This window comes from Peromyscus eremicus, chromosome 4 (assembly GCF_949786415.1).
Source record: "Peromyscus eremicus chromosome 4, PerEre_H2_v1, whole genome shotgun sequence".
NCBI lineage: Eukaryota > Metazoa > Chordata > Mammalia > Rodentia > Cricetidae > Peromyscus > Peromyscus eremicus.
Genome location: NC_081419.1, coordinates 111,482,921 through 111,500,262, shown reverse-complemented (window position 1 = coordinate 111,500,262; position 17,342 = coordinate 111,482,921).

The window sequence follows — 17,342 nt, the reverse complement described above, 5'->3', positions numbered from 1 at the left end:
AAGGTTGGAAGGAGGGAGAAAGAAGAGAGAGAATAACAAAAGAAAAGAAGCCATAATTTGAGAGGAAGTGAGGGGAAAAGAATTAGAAGCTGTAAGAATATAGGTGAAATGATGTAAATATAGTGCACATATATTAAATTAAAAAAATAATTGTAAATGAGACATATAAATAGACCACATTGTGATAAATTAGATTTATAATAAACACAACTTTTTCAAGAAAATGGCTTAAAAACTGACTTTGTGTAAGCATTTTAATTAAAGAGGAACTCAGAACTGAATTTACACATTCTATGATGAATGTTGAGTAGTAACCATAACCTTTAAGTACTTGGTACTCTACTTCTTCTAAATATCATGAGTCAAGATAATACATACCTTTATTTTTATTTTATTTCTGCATTGCTTTTATTTTATTTTATACTTCATTCTGCTTTCTTTTCATTTCTTAATCTACCAACTTCTAATTTTATATTCTTGTCTCAAACCTATTATCAATGTGGCTTTACACATTATTTCTAGTCTGTATTTTTTAATTAAAAATACATAAGTTTTTAAATTACATTTTCCTGGGGAGGTGTTTATCAAGAACACACAGAGATCTGAGAGTGACTTGTGGGAGGAAGTTCTCTGCTTCCAGTACCTGGATTCAGATATTGAACTCAGGTCATCAGGTTTCAGGCTCAGTCTCTCACTGGTCCTTCATTTTTTATTCAGATACATTCAGGAATATAGCTATTGGATTTTCTTTTTGTTGTTTTGAAGACAATTAACAACAAATATTTACTGTGTTCAGTGGCCAAAATATCTATGAATCCTAACTACTGTGTTCTATTCTGCATTTCTATCTATATTTTAAATCATTTCTGTTTCTCTCTGCATTAGATTCATATGCCTTATGTTAATGACTAGATACATATGAAAACTTGATTTAGATACAATATCTCATTGCCCTTTATAATTTCCCTCCTGGTGTCTGATAGCAGTGGTGATTCTGTTGAATTTCTCATTCAGTGTCCCTAAATTCCCCTATCCCTATCCTTCCAGAGTTCTCACCTATCTCTAGAATTTCAGTCCATTCTCAAGAAAATTGCATTTCCACATACCTAGCTATGGCTGGTCAATTTAATCCACTAATTTCACCCATCTCACCTTCGTTTTGGATGTGCCATAGCAAGACTTCAATAAGTATCTCACACAGGAAGTCTGAAGGCTCCTTCCACTCAAGGCTATTCTCAAAATCTTCCCTGGTTTATTGTCCAGAGGCTTTCATCACTGTTGCCTTTGTGAGCAACCATTGCTGTTCCTCAAATGTTCATACTTAGTTTCCTTGCCACTCTCCTTGAAGGCTGTATTGTCTTGCCAGGTTGGCTGCAGAGGGGTTACATGCTAATTCTTCCATGGAGCCCTATCATTGAGGATGACTGCTTTTGTCATGCTAGAGGAATAAATTGCCCATACTGCATAACTAAGATGAGGCTCCTAGAGCAGAGGACACAGTAAAACAGTAAAAGGTTGCAATTAGCATAGATAATAATTGAATATCAATTTATGAAAACCTTCCCAGCTCTATTTATGTTTTTAACATATATATGCATGTATTTTTCTTAAATGATTTCAAAGTGATCACTTTTAAAGTTTAAAAATAGTAAAGTATAGGTAAAAGCTTAGAAAAGTAAACGACAAAATTAACTCACCTACAGACAAAAGATAGAAACAGAATCTCTGATGGGAAAAGAGGTATTATGTCTCGCTGTGGTTAGTTTACTTCTATGGCCTTTCTGGGTTTTCTAAATTGTCTAGCATGGGCAGACACTGATTTTTGTGAGTGTTTACGTAAGTGGACACATCAATGTCTTCTCATGAGCCTTAAACCTCCACCTCCTCTGTACTTTTAGACCGAAGTCTTAAGTGTAACAGCAAAGGAAGAGAGATAAGAAGGATCCTGGGTATACAATCCACATGTATACATCTACTCATGCCCCACAGGCTATCTTATTCTCTAAATCATTATTTATTCTTCTTTATCAATAGCTTCACCTCCATTCACCTCTTCATTTACATGAAGTTTATAATTCAATAGCCTGTACTGTTTTAAAAATTCCTGCTTTTTTGCCGGGCGGTGGTGGCGCACGCCTTTAATCCCAGCACTCAGGAGGCAGAGCCAGGCGGATCTCTGTGAGTTCGAGGCCAGCCTGGTCTCCAAAGCGAGTTCCAGGAAAGGCGCAAAGCTACACAGAGAAACCCTGTCTCGAAAAACCAAAAAAAAAAAAAAAAAAAAAAAAATTCCTGCTTTTAAGTACCCAGTAGATTTTCAATACAAAAGATGCCCTTTTTCTAATAAAAAGTATTAAGACAACTGAATAAAAGTATTAAGAATGTCTTCAAGTTCACTGTGACAGTGAATTGAGATTATTGAGCAGGGAGAAATCTCAAAACTCTTTTGGTTTTGTTTCAGCTTTAATGTTTTGGTTTTTATCAGATCTCAATGTGGAGACAAACCTTTTAGAAGTCTGTCTACTGCTTATAACAAATGTAGAATGGTTTTAAACAGTTCTTCTTTATCTGATGGAGTGAAAATTGTCTGAGATGGGCCCCAGCTGGGGCCCAATTTAGAGTAATTAAGACGCAAAAAACATGAGTACTCTTCTCAACCTCTTTATTTAATAAACGATTAAGCAGAATTATTGGTGCAGGATGTGCTGTCTTTCCAGAAACAGAAAGAGAAGACATTATTAAAGACATTATTAATGTGTAAGTGATATGAAGCTTAGCACCCTAAAAAATAAGACTGGGCACCCATCAAACAAGCAAGAGAAAAAAATCTAAGGGACAATGTAATCTTGTTTTTATGATGAAAATGAAACTATTGCCAAATAAGGAAGTAGCTCATACAATTATCATAAATCATTCCTCAGAGATTGAGAGAAATAGAAAAAGAATGAGAAATGGATGCAATTTAGAATAAACAACATTTTACCTAATTTTTTTTTGAGAGAAATTTATTAACATTAATTGTATTTGAGAAAAAGAAAGTCTTTTTCAACAATATGACCTTAAATGTTAGGGACTGAAACCATTTTCTTTTCCTGAGGATACCAAGCTATAATTTTTAGACATCAGTCAAAAAGAAATTTTAAAAGCCTCATAGCACTTGGTACTCTTTATATCCATGCATCCTCAGCGTGAAGACAATATCTGATAAGGAAATGTTTGGGCATTGAGATTTAGTAATTATGTATCTGAATTCATTTCAAAAACTTCTCACAAATATAATCAATTGTCGATGAATTCTGATTCCTTTGGGAGTGAAAGTTCTCTCTTTGTTTTGGCCTTTCTTCATCCCTCATAAAGAGCAGAACTGTAGACCAGGAACACACTTGTAATTCTAGCACTCTGGTGGCAGATTCAGTACAATTGTGAATTCACAGCCAGCCTGGGCTATGTAGTAAAACACTGTCTCAAACGAAACAACAATAATAAAACCAAACTAACTAAAACAGTAAGAAATGCTGTAAAAGCCTACCAAGTCACTTCTGCATAAATTCTCTTTTCTACACCAATGGTGAATGTAATCAGTCATGTTGATTTTATTACATTGTACTTTGTTAATGCCACATTACATGGATTAAACTAAACCAATTTGTCCTCACAATGCTAATACTGACAAGCATTATAAAGAGAAATTGATCCCAAAATAGGTTGTGGCTAAGGAAACAACTCATATCATTAATGTGTACATGAGCAATCCAAGTTCTTCTCTAATGAAATAAGGTACTCAAAACAAACGAAATTACAAAGCATCTGGGTGTTTATCAACTCATTGACTGAAAAATTCTGGAGAGATGAATATTAATACCTGTTTTCCTTTTGGCTATCATGTTACAAGCTCTGACAATGAAATCATATTTATAACGGAGATAAACATAGCGTTATACAGATCACTCAATCTCCTTCCTCCCCTATCTACCCCTTCCCAAATATAATGCACCCACCATTTCCCGTTCAGATCCTTTCAAAGGTTCCCGGCATAACTGTTTAAAAAATCAGCTCATTCCACTATTTCTTTGTGACATCAATTAACTCCCTGATTAAATAATGAAAACTTGGTCCATTTACAGTGGCACCTACCTCCCTCTCTCCTCTAAATGATTTATGTTTCTGAGATTGTCATTGCTACTACTATTATTGCTAGTGTTGGTTCTTTTTGGAAGAAGACTCAAGGGTCACAGGAAAGAAGAAGGATATGGTATAAGATGAACAAAGCATTGATTCCTGTCAGGAAAATGATGGAACTGTTTTTAAAGGCCCTGTCTTCTTAAATTAGGAGCTTCAATTGAGAAGAGGACGATGAGGGCATTGTAGAGTGTTTAAGAAGAGTTCACAAAGCATATATTGAGCTCGTCCTTGGGGCCTAACATTGTGATATATTCTCCTAGCCTTAACTGGGGATTTAGAAGGCTTCATGCAATAGATAACACATGAATGGGTTATTGTATAAATATATTTTTTATTTAATTTTTCATACAGTGTATTTTAATCATGTTTCCCTTCCCCCAACTCAGATCCCCCTCACCTCCCTACCTACACAACTTCATGAATAGACTCTTGAAACATAGGAGTGACTTAGGAGAAAGGAAGAAGGATTTCCCCAACAAGGAAAAAACTGAACAGCGTAGAAAGGCCGCATCGAGGAGGCAGCCAATGGAAGATGTTTCACGCTGCTAGAAAGGTGATCTGGACTGGACCAGGAAATACCTCTTAGAGTGTGCTATAGTACATAAAGGGCCTATTAAAAGGAAACCACCAAATAATAAAAAACTGATAAGAGATGTTCTCACATTTTATCTTTTGAATAAATCTTACATCCAGTACAGATATAAGTTACTGAATGGGGAAAAAAAGGCAGGGATATCTTCAAAACACATTTTTAGGTTACTGCTAAGAACATGTGTAGAAACAATACAAGAAATAGCACAGAAGCAAGAGGGTCAAGTAGTATTTGAAGACGGACTGGTGAGAACTAGGCGACTGAGTTGACATGATGAGACAGGATTGACTTGATTAGGAGGGGGAAGATCTGTGAGAATTTCACTGGAGTTTGGTTCCCATAGCCAGACAGTGAGACTCTTTGCTGAAAGAAGGATGACAGAAGGAAAAGAAGGTCTAGAAGTTGGAAAAGATAGAGAGATTAAAGGAACACCCAAGAAAACAATAGCACACAGAATGCTAAAGCTCAGAAGAGGAGACAGAATATTGCTGTAGCAGTCAAACAAGGAGAATGAGTTTTAACATGGATGGAGAGTCACCCGAAAAGCACTGAGTGTTAAGGTTTGGGCAGCTAAGTTAAATGTCTGTGGGAAGAAACAAGTGGCGCAAATGCCATAGAGTCCTAGAAATTAGAAAAGTCATAATGATATCAGTATCATCAAGTGATACAGATAGATTGATAAAGGGAGCCCTATAGAGGCTGGGGGTAATCTTTATCATGGCAGATTTGATAGCATCAGAGAGGCAGGGCCAGGTCACGCCCTGGGTAGAAGGTGACAAGGATTGTCTGTAAGGTGATGCAGAGTGAGTCTCTCTGGCAGGATGTGTGATGGGAAAAGAAAGAGAACAGTGATATGTGTGGCCGGATGAACACAGATTTATTTGTCCAAGGGAAAGCATGTGGATGGTCTTTTGCTGAGAATCAGAGAGATGCATAGCATTTATTCAGACAATGGAGTATTTCATGAGTCACCTGTTGGGAGTGAAACGAGTGGGCTGGAGAGAGGGTTGGAGGAGTATTAAAGTATTAGAATTTTCTAATGAAAAGTTAGGAAAGAATCTCACTGTTTTGAGTGGTCTTTTTGGCTTTGTTGAAGTTGGTAGGAAATTAGAAATTTGACCCTTCTCTTTTCAACTTCTCTGGCTCACTTCAGCTGCTCCAATTCTACCTTTCTACTTAGTTGCTGCTCAAATACATGTGCAAAAATGGTGATTCTACTGTCATTAAGAAAATGACAAACAAGACATTATACATCTACAATACCACCAGATACAAATGTGTGGTATTGGTTTTTGACGATCCAGATGCAGTGATGAATCTATACAAACTACTTCTTAGCACCTTGGCTTTGCCTTCAGGAGACAAATACTGCTTATCCTAAGAAAACCTATGTGAATGAAGATATAGAAAGCCTCAGAGCACCACTTGGCTTATAGAAGACTACCAATGAATTAAATTCTATAAAGAAGCAAAAATAATGATCAATGTGTCAACATGTATGGGAAAAAAGAGAGTAATATTAGATGATAAATTAGTAGGAAGGCAAAGTCATGAGAAGGGGACTTGCTAAGTAGATTCCTGCCACAGGAGAAAAAAATGAGAAAACAAGACATAGATGGAGATGGATGGTTCTAAAGAAAGATGCTCACAAAACAAAAGTGTGGAGGAGGGCAAGGGAAATACTCAACTGCCATTAATCACAGTCCTTGATGTCAATCCCTCTGGGGTTGGGAAAAAAGAAACAGGCCGAAAAAGCATGCATAGTCCTGTATATCATTCAAAAAAGCAGCTGCTACTCAAATCTGGAAAGTCGAGGCTCTTAAAAAGAATTCTGGAGCCAAACAAGATCCCAGAAATAGCATGCTTGTAGAAAACCACTCACTGCTTCTGGGAAAATAGATTTAGGGTTGAATTGAGGATAACATTGCACAATGCAGACTCAAGGCAAAGGGAAGTAGGATCTGATTGGGTTTATCTGAGAGGTTTCTGTCCTCAATGCATTCATTCAGCACAGAATTACTGAGTATCTACTATGTTCTAAACACTATATGCTCCTTAGGAAAATGAGCATATTCAGTTTATCAAAATAGTTGTTGAGTTTAAGGACACAGAAAACCATATAAACATTTAGAATAAAAAAAATCCCAATCTGCTATGAAATAATATTGAACTAGAAATCCTGGTGATACAAGAAGCTCAGTTCATCTCAGTCACCTATTAGCTGAACCCCTTGAGTTAAGCCTCTGTGGCTCTATACTTTTAGCACACAGCTTCTCTGTTGCATCACAAATTCAAGTGTCTGCTAACATATGTGACATCTACTACAAAAAATAAATAGATTTTCATTGGGCAAACATTATTAATGAGATCTCATTTTGTAAAATAAAATTTATTCAAAGAAATTAAACACTAAAGGAAAATTTTGATCATTAATTAAACTTTGTACTTTCTTGGGGACATTAAGTAAGTAGTAAAGAATATGGCTTTCATTTAAAAGTAAACAGTAATACTATGAGGTCAAAATTCTGACCAGCTCTGCACAGTACTTAGAATCCTCTGTTCTGTGAATCATCTCAATGCGAGTGCATCATCTCTATCCCTCTGGGATTCTGGTGGTAGAGTCAAAAAGTGTCTAAGACAGCATTTCTCAACCGGTGGGTCTCCACCCCTTTGGCAAACCTCTATCTCCCCAAAGTATTTACATTACAATTCAAATCGGTAGCCAAATTGCAGTCATGGAATAGCAATAAAATAATTTTATGGTTGGAGGTCACCACAACATGAGGAACTGTATTAAAGGGTCACAGCATTAGGAAGGTTGAGAACCACTGCTCTAAGGTCTCTTCACATTAGGACTAAGCTAGTCTGCAGAAATATTAAACAATGGGCTAACCAGCAGAACACGATGAGTTGGTACAGATTGGGGCATACTGAGTAATACCAGGAGACAGAAAGGAACTCTGTGGACATAACTGATTTCTAGATAGCATTCCAACTTGCTGGTAAAAAATAGAAAAGAAAAAACAAAACAAAACAAAAACAACTTGTCCAATAAGGATGGCTTCAAGGAATATTAGCCATCCAGGTACTTGACTTCAGTTCAGAGGATCCTGTGAAATCTACTAAGGTGCTCAGAAGAACAAGGGTCAAGAAAGGATATCTTAAGGCCTGTAGACCTAGATTTTAATTCTAGCTCTGTCATTCATTTGTTTAAAGATCCTGGGCAAGATGCTAAGCTTATCAAAGCTCGGCTTCCACACTTCTTAAATAAAGATGGGATCATGACAATGGCTGTGTCAGGAAAAGCTCAACCTGGGCAATAAGAACCAGTTTTTAAATGTATAATGGATGGTTTTATACAGAACTCTGGTCAAGAGAAGCTGGATTTTATACAAAGCTCTGGTCTAGAGAAGCTGAGAATCAACTCAAAATGCTAAGGATCTATTCAAAGATTAGCAATTATTAGACATCAGGTCTACATATGAAGCCAGAGGAAGAATTGCCCCTAAGAAAGCTAGAAACCTGTGAGCTTCAGAAACAGCTACTTATCAACTTTAAGTTTCTCTCTTCCTTAGCAACATCCCAGACTGTATCCATAAGCCTGCATGTTTGAAACATGACCTTTCACATCTTTCATTTTGACCAATTTATTAATCAATGTATCAATTAATTAATTCAATTAAAAGAGTCCATATCTTCATAAGTAATATTTTAATGCTTATCAACTATATAAATGATAATATAAAATATTTGTCCTAATTTGGGGAAGAATGAGGTCATTTGAGTATCATTTGATCCTTATTGTAAGCATGTACTCACTAATAAGTAACTGCCTTTATTTGTTTGTCAGTCTGTCTTTTTCTTTATGATCAGTGACAATGTGAAGCCTGTGAAAGTGGGGAATCTGGTTCTACTATAAGTAAGGAGTAGAGTCTAAGCATTTCAGACATTGATATTAGGCATTTGAGACAGTGATTTACGCAAAAGGTGGTGTGAGAGAGAAACCCAAAATGGAAAATAAGACAAAGATTTGGGCTAACTCTCAAAAGCAACTGAGAAACTGACTTTCTAGGAAGGGGAAATAGAGGTCATGAATGCTCAGTGTTTTTTTCATGATACTGAGTCTCTAAGAACAGGACTATTTCTGGCTGCAGAGTAGGTGGGATGAAGAAGACTATGCAACAAGGACAAAGAAATGCAGCCTGAGAATGAAGCAGAGACAAATGTTCATGTTAGGAGAAAATAACTGTGAATAGATATGATGCTGACTGTTTTGTAATGTAGACTGTGAGAGACAGACAAAACTTGATAAAAATCTGATTAGGATGTAGGTCTCCCTCACCAGAGCTGAGTTGTCCAGATTGGGCAGTGTCAAAGATCTTCAGCTGTCCCTGTTAGACATGAACACAGATGAATGTTCTGTGGAAAGCCCATATCTTGGACCTGTTCTTGGCATGTGTGTTCAACAGAAAAGAAGTGAGATCTGACCCCCACAGACAACCTTTACCAAGCATTTTTTTCCTGTTGACTAGATAATATACAGTCTAGCAGTGTGCATGCTTTATATATAGCTGTCATTTCCTAGCATCTTGAATAAACAATAATGCTGATGAGTCACTATCACCTTAAATGCAGCAAACATCTAGCATCTTGAGAGAGAGAGAGAGAGAGAGAGAGAGAGAGAGAGAGAGAGAGAGAGAGAGAGAATATTTTTAAGAGAATAAAAGTAATAATAGCCTAAGAATTTGAGCCCTCCTGTGAGACAAGAACCTGTGAGTAAGTAAAATGACTTTCAGATTCTGTTTGCTATGGAGGAAAACAAGGTCAAAATTGCATGGAATGAAAAGCACCCTTCCCATGGAGACTCTGAACCTAATTTATCTTGCTTCAGTAAGGCAGGAAGTGCACTACAGTACTCAGGACAGAAGGAAATGACAATTTAGCGATTGGGAGTATCTTTCACAGTCCATGGTAATTGAACAATCTCAACATCAAAGGCAGAGCTGGTAGCCTTTGGAAAGAGGAATGCCATCCTGCTTTCCTTTCCACTTTTACTGTATCAGTGAACCTCAGCATCTCTCCTGGCTGTATTTTCCCACTTTCATTCAGCATTAATACAAAACAGGCCTGGCTTGAAGTTTTCCATAGAAAGTAATAATTCACGTTGGAAATCTTAAATGGATGGGACAGAACCACTTTTGTATCTGTTAAACTTTAACGACCTTAAACATATCCAGATGAATAGAGTTCAGACCTTCACTACTATAGGTAAGGATGACTCAACATAGTCACCCTGTTCTGCCAACCACCTCATAAAATAGAGATACAGTCCTCTCTAAGGCAGCCAGCCTCCCAATTCAGTGATTTTTCTGCCGATAAGGCTATCAATGCCATCTCAATGTTAGAGTTGTCTTTACATTAGTTTTTTTGTATCCCCCCCACACACACTTTCATTTTTATATTAGGAAAGAACTCTAATACAGGATCCAGAAAAGGTATTTATTTAAGACAATTCACAAACTGCAATATTAAATCAAAATAATCTCATTTAAGGAAAAATTCACATCAAGAAGTAATTTAAGAATAATACACATTTCAGTAGATATAGACCTTGGCTATAACTTGCTACCACTGATTCTGATAAGGAGGTTGTTAATTAAACAAGCACAATCAGCTGGAGATTGTGAAGAGGCATACTGAGTTTTTGTTGGAGATTTGCTTTCTGATTTTACAATGATTGACTTGTCTAACACAGATTTCCACAAATACTTACATTGAATGGAAACTAAGCCCTGTCAATAGTGTCCAGTTCCAGAAAGCAGCATGATTGTTGCATGTTTTACAACTGTGTAACCTGGGATTTGAACGAGGAGCTTCCTGTGTCCTTTACTCTACAGCATTTGGTAAGTTCCTGAAATCAGCAGCAGCCAGAATATTAGAAGAGACGGTTTCTCCAGATTCCTGGAAAGAGTTACCAGGCATCTCTTACTTCCTCTATCCCTGGCTGTCATGAAGCTGGGGTTCCCTTTTACGTGTGAAAAGAAACTGTTTTATTTAACCTATTTTCTTTTTTGAATTTACGAGCGGTTTGATGTTGAGAGGTATCTAGCTGCTTTTTCCCCCCCTCAGGGAGTAGTGAAACTCTGGTTTATAGATTCCTCTAGAATCATATTTTAAGAGCATCAAAAAGTAGAAGGAGGAGGAAGTGGGAGAGGAAGAAAGAAAGAAAGAAGAGGAAAGGAGAGGAGAAGAGGAGAGAGAGAGAGAGAGAGAGAGAGAGAGAGAGAGAGAGAGAGAGAGGAGGGAGCTGGTATATTCCACTGTTGTCTAGGATTTCAGGGAGAAGAAAACAATGAACACTTGGAGGGTTTTCCTGTATATTGCCCAATACAACTTCCCAGAGTTGCAGAAAAGGTCGAGATGCAAACACAATGCATTTGTCAGCTCTTGTGTCACTGCTCCCTGACAAACATCCCCCAAATCTCACTGAATCAGAACCATCAGCGTTTATTTCATGCTCTTAAACCTTCAGGTACATTTGCTTCAGTAGGAGTTGTCTAGACTGTGTGGACCCCTAGCTTTGGGAGAAGCTCTGGTTTGTTCCACAGACTTCCCTCCAGACTGAAGATAAAGGGAGTTGATAAGTAGCTGAAATAAATCTTTCCATGATAGAGACCAGAGCTCCAAGAGAACCAGGACCAACATGTCAGACTATAAAAGCCTCAGCATCAAATTGAAGTGACGTCACTTCTGCCTTCCGTCTATTGGCCAATGCAAGTCATATGGTCGAACAAGCTGAGTAGAAAGGAAATATGTTGTCAGAAAACTATGAGAAGGGGAGAGGAAAGGAGGAAGCGTTCCCAGGTTGGGGCTTTATTTCCTATATTGGGGTGTTTGATCCATCATATTTACAGATCGATTGCAGAGGATAATAGGAACCTGCAGAATCTGCTGATGAAATCTGAGCATTGACTTCTTTTTTTCCTTTTAGTCTCAGTATCCTCCACCCGCTTTCTCAGAAGAGGTCAAGAACCTTGATTTAGTAACAAACAGCTTTAAGCTAAATTCCTGAGGTAGGCTGAAAAATCCCCACCCTGATCCACGATCAAGATATCAGGGCTTAATCCTTGGAACCTGAAATGTTACCTTATTTGAAATAAAAGTCTTTTTGATGTAATATAATTGTTTTTGAGATAAGAAGATGATCCCAGATTACACAGGTAAGACCTTGTTTTACAGGAGCATCCTCTGAGCCAAACTGCCACCATCTTCAGGTATTCTGCTGGGCCTGCTCTCAAAAGGTCGTCACAGCTGAGTCTCTTGACTATTTTCCCTTAGAAGGAGAGGGCAGGGAGGATCATGGGATCCTCACCTGAGTATTCAGCTAATCCTTCCAACTAGACATAGGTCCTTCCCCCTAACTGCCTGTGGTCTTGGGAGTAGGGGCTAGAGGATCTGTGTGGGGAAGGATGAAGAAGAGATTGTCTGTGAAGCTGTTGAGAAGTCATCATCCCTAAACTGAGAGCAGCCCTCGCCGTGTGGCAACTTTAAAGTCACCTATGCTTCTGCCTGTAACTCCTCGGCTCATGCTCTGTAAATAAACTCCTTGTTTCCTCTTTTTATGCAATCTTATCTCAGTGTGTTGCCGGGAGCTAAGGTGGGAGAGTAGATGTAGATGTAACCGACCGTCTTATTAAATAAGAAACACAGAACCAATGCAAAGAAGAAAGCCAAGAGATCAGAGCTAAGAGCCTTACCTGCCTGCTGCAGCTATCCTCTTCAGCCAAGAGGCCTCTCCGAAAGAGACCTACTTTCTGTTTGTCTTTATATAGACTTTCTGTTCTGCATTCTCATTGGTTGTAAACCCAACCACATGACTGCCTCATCACCACTGTCTGTACAGATCTCCAGACACACACTGGAGCATGTGTCTCCAATGCTGGCTGTATCCTTGAACACACAGAGATCTACCTAGCTCTGCCTACCAAGTTCTGGGATTAAAGGCGTGCGCCACGAACGCCCAGCTCTGCTATGGCTTGCTATTAGCTCTGACCCCCAGGCAACTTTATTTATTAACGTACAAATAAAATCACATTTCAGTACAAATAAAATATCACCATAAGTAGATGTTTTTTATGTCTCTTTCTGGGCAAAAATTTTAACAATAGACATAAATACAAGAATAGGAGTGCTAATGTGAGAGAGGCAAAGTAGATGTTTTTTATGTCTCTTTCTGGGCAAAAATTTTAACAACAGACATAAATACAAGAATAGGAGTGCTAATGTGAGAGAGGCAAAGATGAATGAGGTAGCAAGGTGAAGATTGGACATGTAGAAATAGGAGAGATATGGCCATAAGCCGGGAAATACCATCCGCACTACGATTGAGCATGTTCATTATTAACAAACGATAAGAGGACAACTCGTGGCTAGATATTTACCTAAAAGTTGGAGGAAAATGTATTTTCATTTACATAATCATCCATGGGGTTGAAGGAGAAAAGTAATAGCTTTTCCAGTGGTGCCTCCTGGGGCAGCATGACCATAAGACACCTTAATCTTGGTCCAGGCAGCTGATTTTGGACTTTTGGCCTCCAGAACAGTGACAGAATATAAAGCTACCAAGTTAGTGTGGTAATCTGTTATGCAACCACCATAAGAAGCATCGACTTCTTCCATCAGTCTATGCCTTTTAAAAGACATTTAAATGTTGAAGGAGATGAAAAGTAGAAGTCAGAAGGAAACAGAGTCACCCCTGAATTTCACAACTTGATCACAGGCTGGTAATAGATGGGCCTTGAGAATGAACTTGTGATTGCTGTACATGGTTGTGGGAGTTCAATCCGTTCAGCCCATGATTTTGGGGGTGGTTAGCCAGGTTTTCTCTGGGTACATGACCCGTTTAAAATTGTGGAGGGGGTGCATGTTTACTCTCCTGGGTGGTGAGGACCCAGTCAGGTAGCGTGGAACAGTTTGCAGTTGGTCGCCATCTCCTCTGGGCAGAATGGCAGATCTCGGCAACTGGATCAGCAGGTGCAGCGGCGGTGCCGGTGGCATCTACCTTATCCTGTATCAGTGAGTCTGTATCCCCATTGCATCACCTTAATAAATTAATAATAGACCTCTCCAGATTATCACTTAGTACATATCCTACTGGATATATTTCTATAAACTCAACTTTACATGCTACACTGATCAATCCAAGTTAGAATTACTGGCAAACCAACCCCATGAACATCGGAGGAAATGATGAGTTGCCATGGAAACATACTAGAACAGACAAACAATAGACTTACAGGGGCTGGAGAGATGGCACAGCAGTTAAGAACACTGGCTGCTGTTAAAAACAAACTGAAGAATGAAATAATGAAATTTGTAGGCAAATGGATGGAACTAGAAAAAAATCATCCTGAATGAGGTATCCCAGACCCAAAAAGAGATACATTGTACTTATTCACTTATCTGTAGATATTAGCTATTAAGCCAATGATAACCAAGCTATAATCTATAGAATCACAGAGGTTAGGTATAAAATAAGGAACCTTGAGGGACAGATAAATCTCATTAGAAAGGGGAAATAAAACACATAGGTATTTATAGGTGGGGGTAGCTGGAATGGGAGGATCAAGTGAGAAGGAGGAAGGAAGAGCTGCATGAGAAGGAATATAGCTAAAATTGAGGATCACTCAAGGGGTAATATGGAAAGCTACTAAAGTATAAGCTTTCCGAAAATATATACATATATCAAGACAATCTAGCTGAAATCACCAAATAATGAGAGAGACAGAGCCCCAAATGACCATCTCTTGTCACCAAATGAAGTTTCCTATACTAGGAATAGGTTATATCTAATTGAGTTGTTGGCCAAAGGGGTCCCATGAGAACTCCCAAACAACCCAGGCTGTTGCCAAGACTGTAGGTTGCTCTTCACAAAATGAAGGCAAGGCCCCATTACTGAAGACAACACCCACACAACTCATGGAACATGGAGAAGTTGAGCTGGTGCCTGCATAGAGCCTTCATCCTTATATGCTAGTTTCTTTGGCATAGAATGGTACTTTGTATGCTACCAACCAAGAAATGTAAACACCAACCCAGGTACAAACCTTTTGATCTACATTAGTGTCCTACCTGCAAGATATGCTAGTTCAATGGTGGCACAAAGCTTGGGAGAGCAACCAACCAATATCTGATTTGACTTAAGGCCCACTCCATAAGATGGAACCAATACCTGACACTGCTTGGGTGACCAAGAACCTGAGACTAGGTAGCCCAGACAGTCGATGTAAAACCAAATACTACTCCTCTGAAAAGGGTGGGGGAAGCCATAGCAATAAAATAACTCCTGATGATATTCTGCTGTACTCATAGACCAATGCCTTGCTCAGCCATCATTAGAGAAGCTTCTTTCTTCAGAAGATAGGAACAAATACAGAAACACACAAGTGAAAGACTATGGAATACTCAGCCCTAAATGGGATGTCTCCATCAAATCCCTCCCTTCAGGGTTCAAGGAACCCCACAGAAGAGGAGGTAGAAAGATCATAACAGCCAGAGGAGATGGCAGACACCAAGAAAACAGTCTTGTAAATCAACAAGATCAACACACATATGAACTCACAGAGACTCAGGTGACATACACAGTGTCTGCATGAGTCTGCATCAGGTCTTCTGCATATATATTATGGCTTCTGGTTTTTATTGGATTCCTGAGTGTGCAAATAAATGAATCTCCATTTCTTCTGCCTTCTTTTGGGCCCTTTTTCTTCTGTTTGTTGTTTACAATTCCAATACTATGGTTTTTGTTTTATCTTTCATATTACATTATCCCTTAGAAGTCTTTTTGTTTTCTAATGAAAGACAGAAAGGGTGTGGATCCAGATGGGAGGGGAAATGGGGAAGAACTGGGAGGAGCAGAGGGAGGTGAAACCATAATCAGGATATATTTTCAAGAAAAAGAAAGAAAAAGAAAAGAACACAGCTGCTCTTCAAGAGGACATTGGCTTTGATTCTAAGCACCCATGTGGTAGCCCACAACCATTTGTAACTCCAGTTCCAGTGGATTGGATACTCTCTTCTGGCTTCACTGGGCACCAGGCACACACATGGTGCACAGATCTACACACAGACAAAATCCTCAGACATAATTTTTTTTAGTAAAATACTACATTATATTTCTTTGTGAGATCTATTTTTTATAACAATGGGGTGCATCTAGAACCTTCACACAGTTTTGTGAACACCACCCTTAGAAACAATTAACCCTTGGTTTCAAAGTCAAATGTGACCAAGTAATTCTATCCTTAGGTATTCATTTACTCAAAAGAAATCAAACCATACATTCATGTAAACACATGAAACATACACAAATGTTCATGGAACCTTCATTTATAATAGCTGTAAACTATAAATAACCCAAATATTCATCAACAGTGTATTAGGAACACTAATACAGTAGAATACTACACAGTGATACAAAAGAGAAAGGCACTTGTAGAAGCCACAAAGTCTGGCTCTTGCTTTCTTTCCCAAAGGGGCTTCAAATTCTCCCATGGTTTCTGCTTTCAAAGAAAATGTTAGCTCAGGGCATACGTTTGGATGTTTATATTATGTTGAGTGAGAGAAGCCAGACATGAAAGCATGTGCCGTATAATTGCATTTGTGTGAATGTTTAAGACAGATGAAGTTAACCTATAGTGATGCAGATCAGATCTGTGGTTTCCTAGGACAGAGATGTGGGGGAGTGAAAGAGAAAGGCAGGAAACTTTCTAGACTGATAAAAATCTGAATTGGTGAGAAGTAATACACATCACCTAACTCATCAAATTCTTCACCCAGTGTCTGATATTGTGTGCATGACATTTTAATAAGGGGATTTTCAAAATAAAGAGGATTCAGTAAAAGATAAATAACTAGATCAATAATAGTCCAGTGAATTTGCAAGCAGAGTTCAGAGTCTTTCAGTTGGATCTGATACAAGATCTTGTCCCTCATTCTAATAAAAGGCTCAATCTGCCTGGCAGGAAGGGAAGGGACAATTAAATACAATGGTGGAGACTCTTCCCCTAGGTAACTAAGATTTCTAACACCATGCATTAACTTTGCCTGGCTAAGGATGGTCCCTGTAAAGACATCTGGATGTGGAAGATGAGTAGTGACTAAGGGCAGAGAGCTTTGATCCTCCAGCCCTGGACACCGGATAGCTTCAGCCAGCACTGCTCCCTGTGTCTCAGAAGACAGCAGAAAAGAATGAAATTCCTGACATCCTCAAACTCACACATCATTAGGCCTATCAGGAAGTGAAACCTTCCTTGCTGCACCTGTCCTGCAGTAGACGAGCTGCCGAAAAGCTACCACAGTTGACATAGCAACAGGGCGATAGTTTCCTGTGAATTCTAGTCTCTTCAGTGGTAACCCAGAACTTTGTGTTGTCATAAATGAGAGGCCAATAATTAAGGTAGTTAAGGATGCCCTGAGAGAAATCTCCAGAAAGAAACAGAAGGGAGAGAGGCAAATACTGTTGTGAAGTAACTGTGCCCCAAAACATGTGGGGGCAAAAGAAACAAACAAA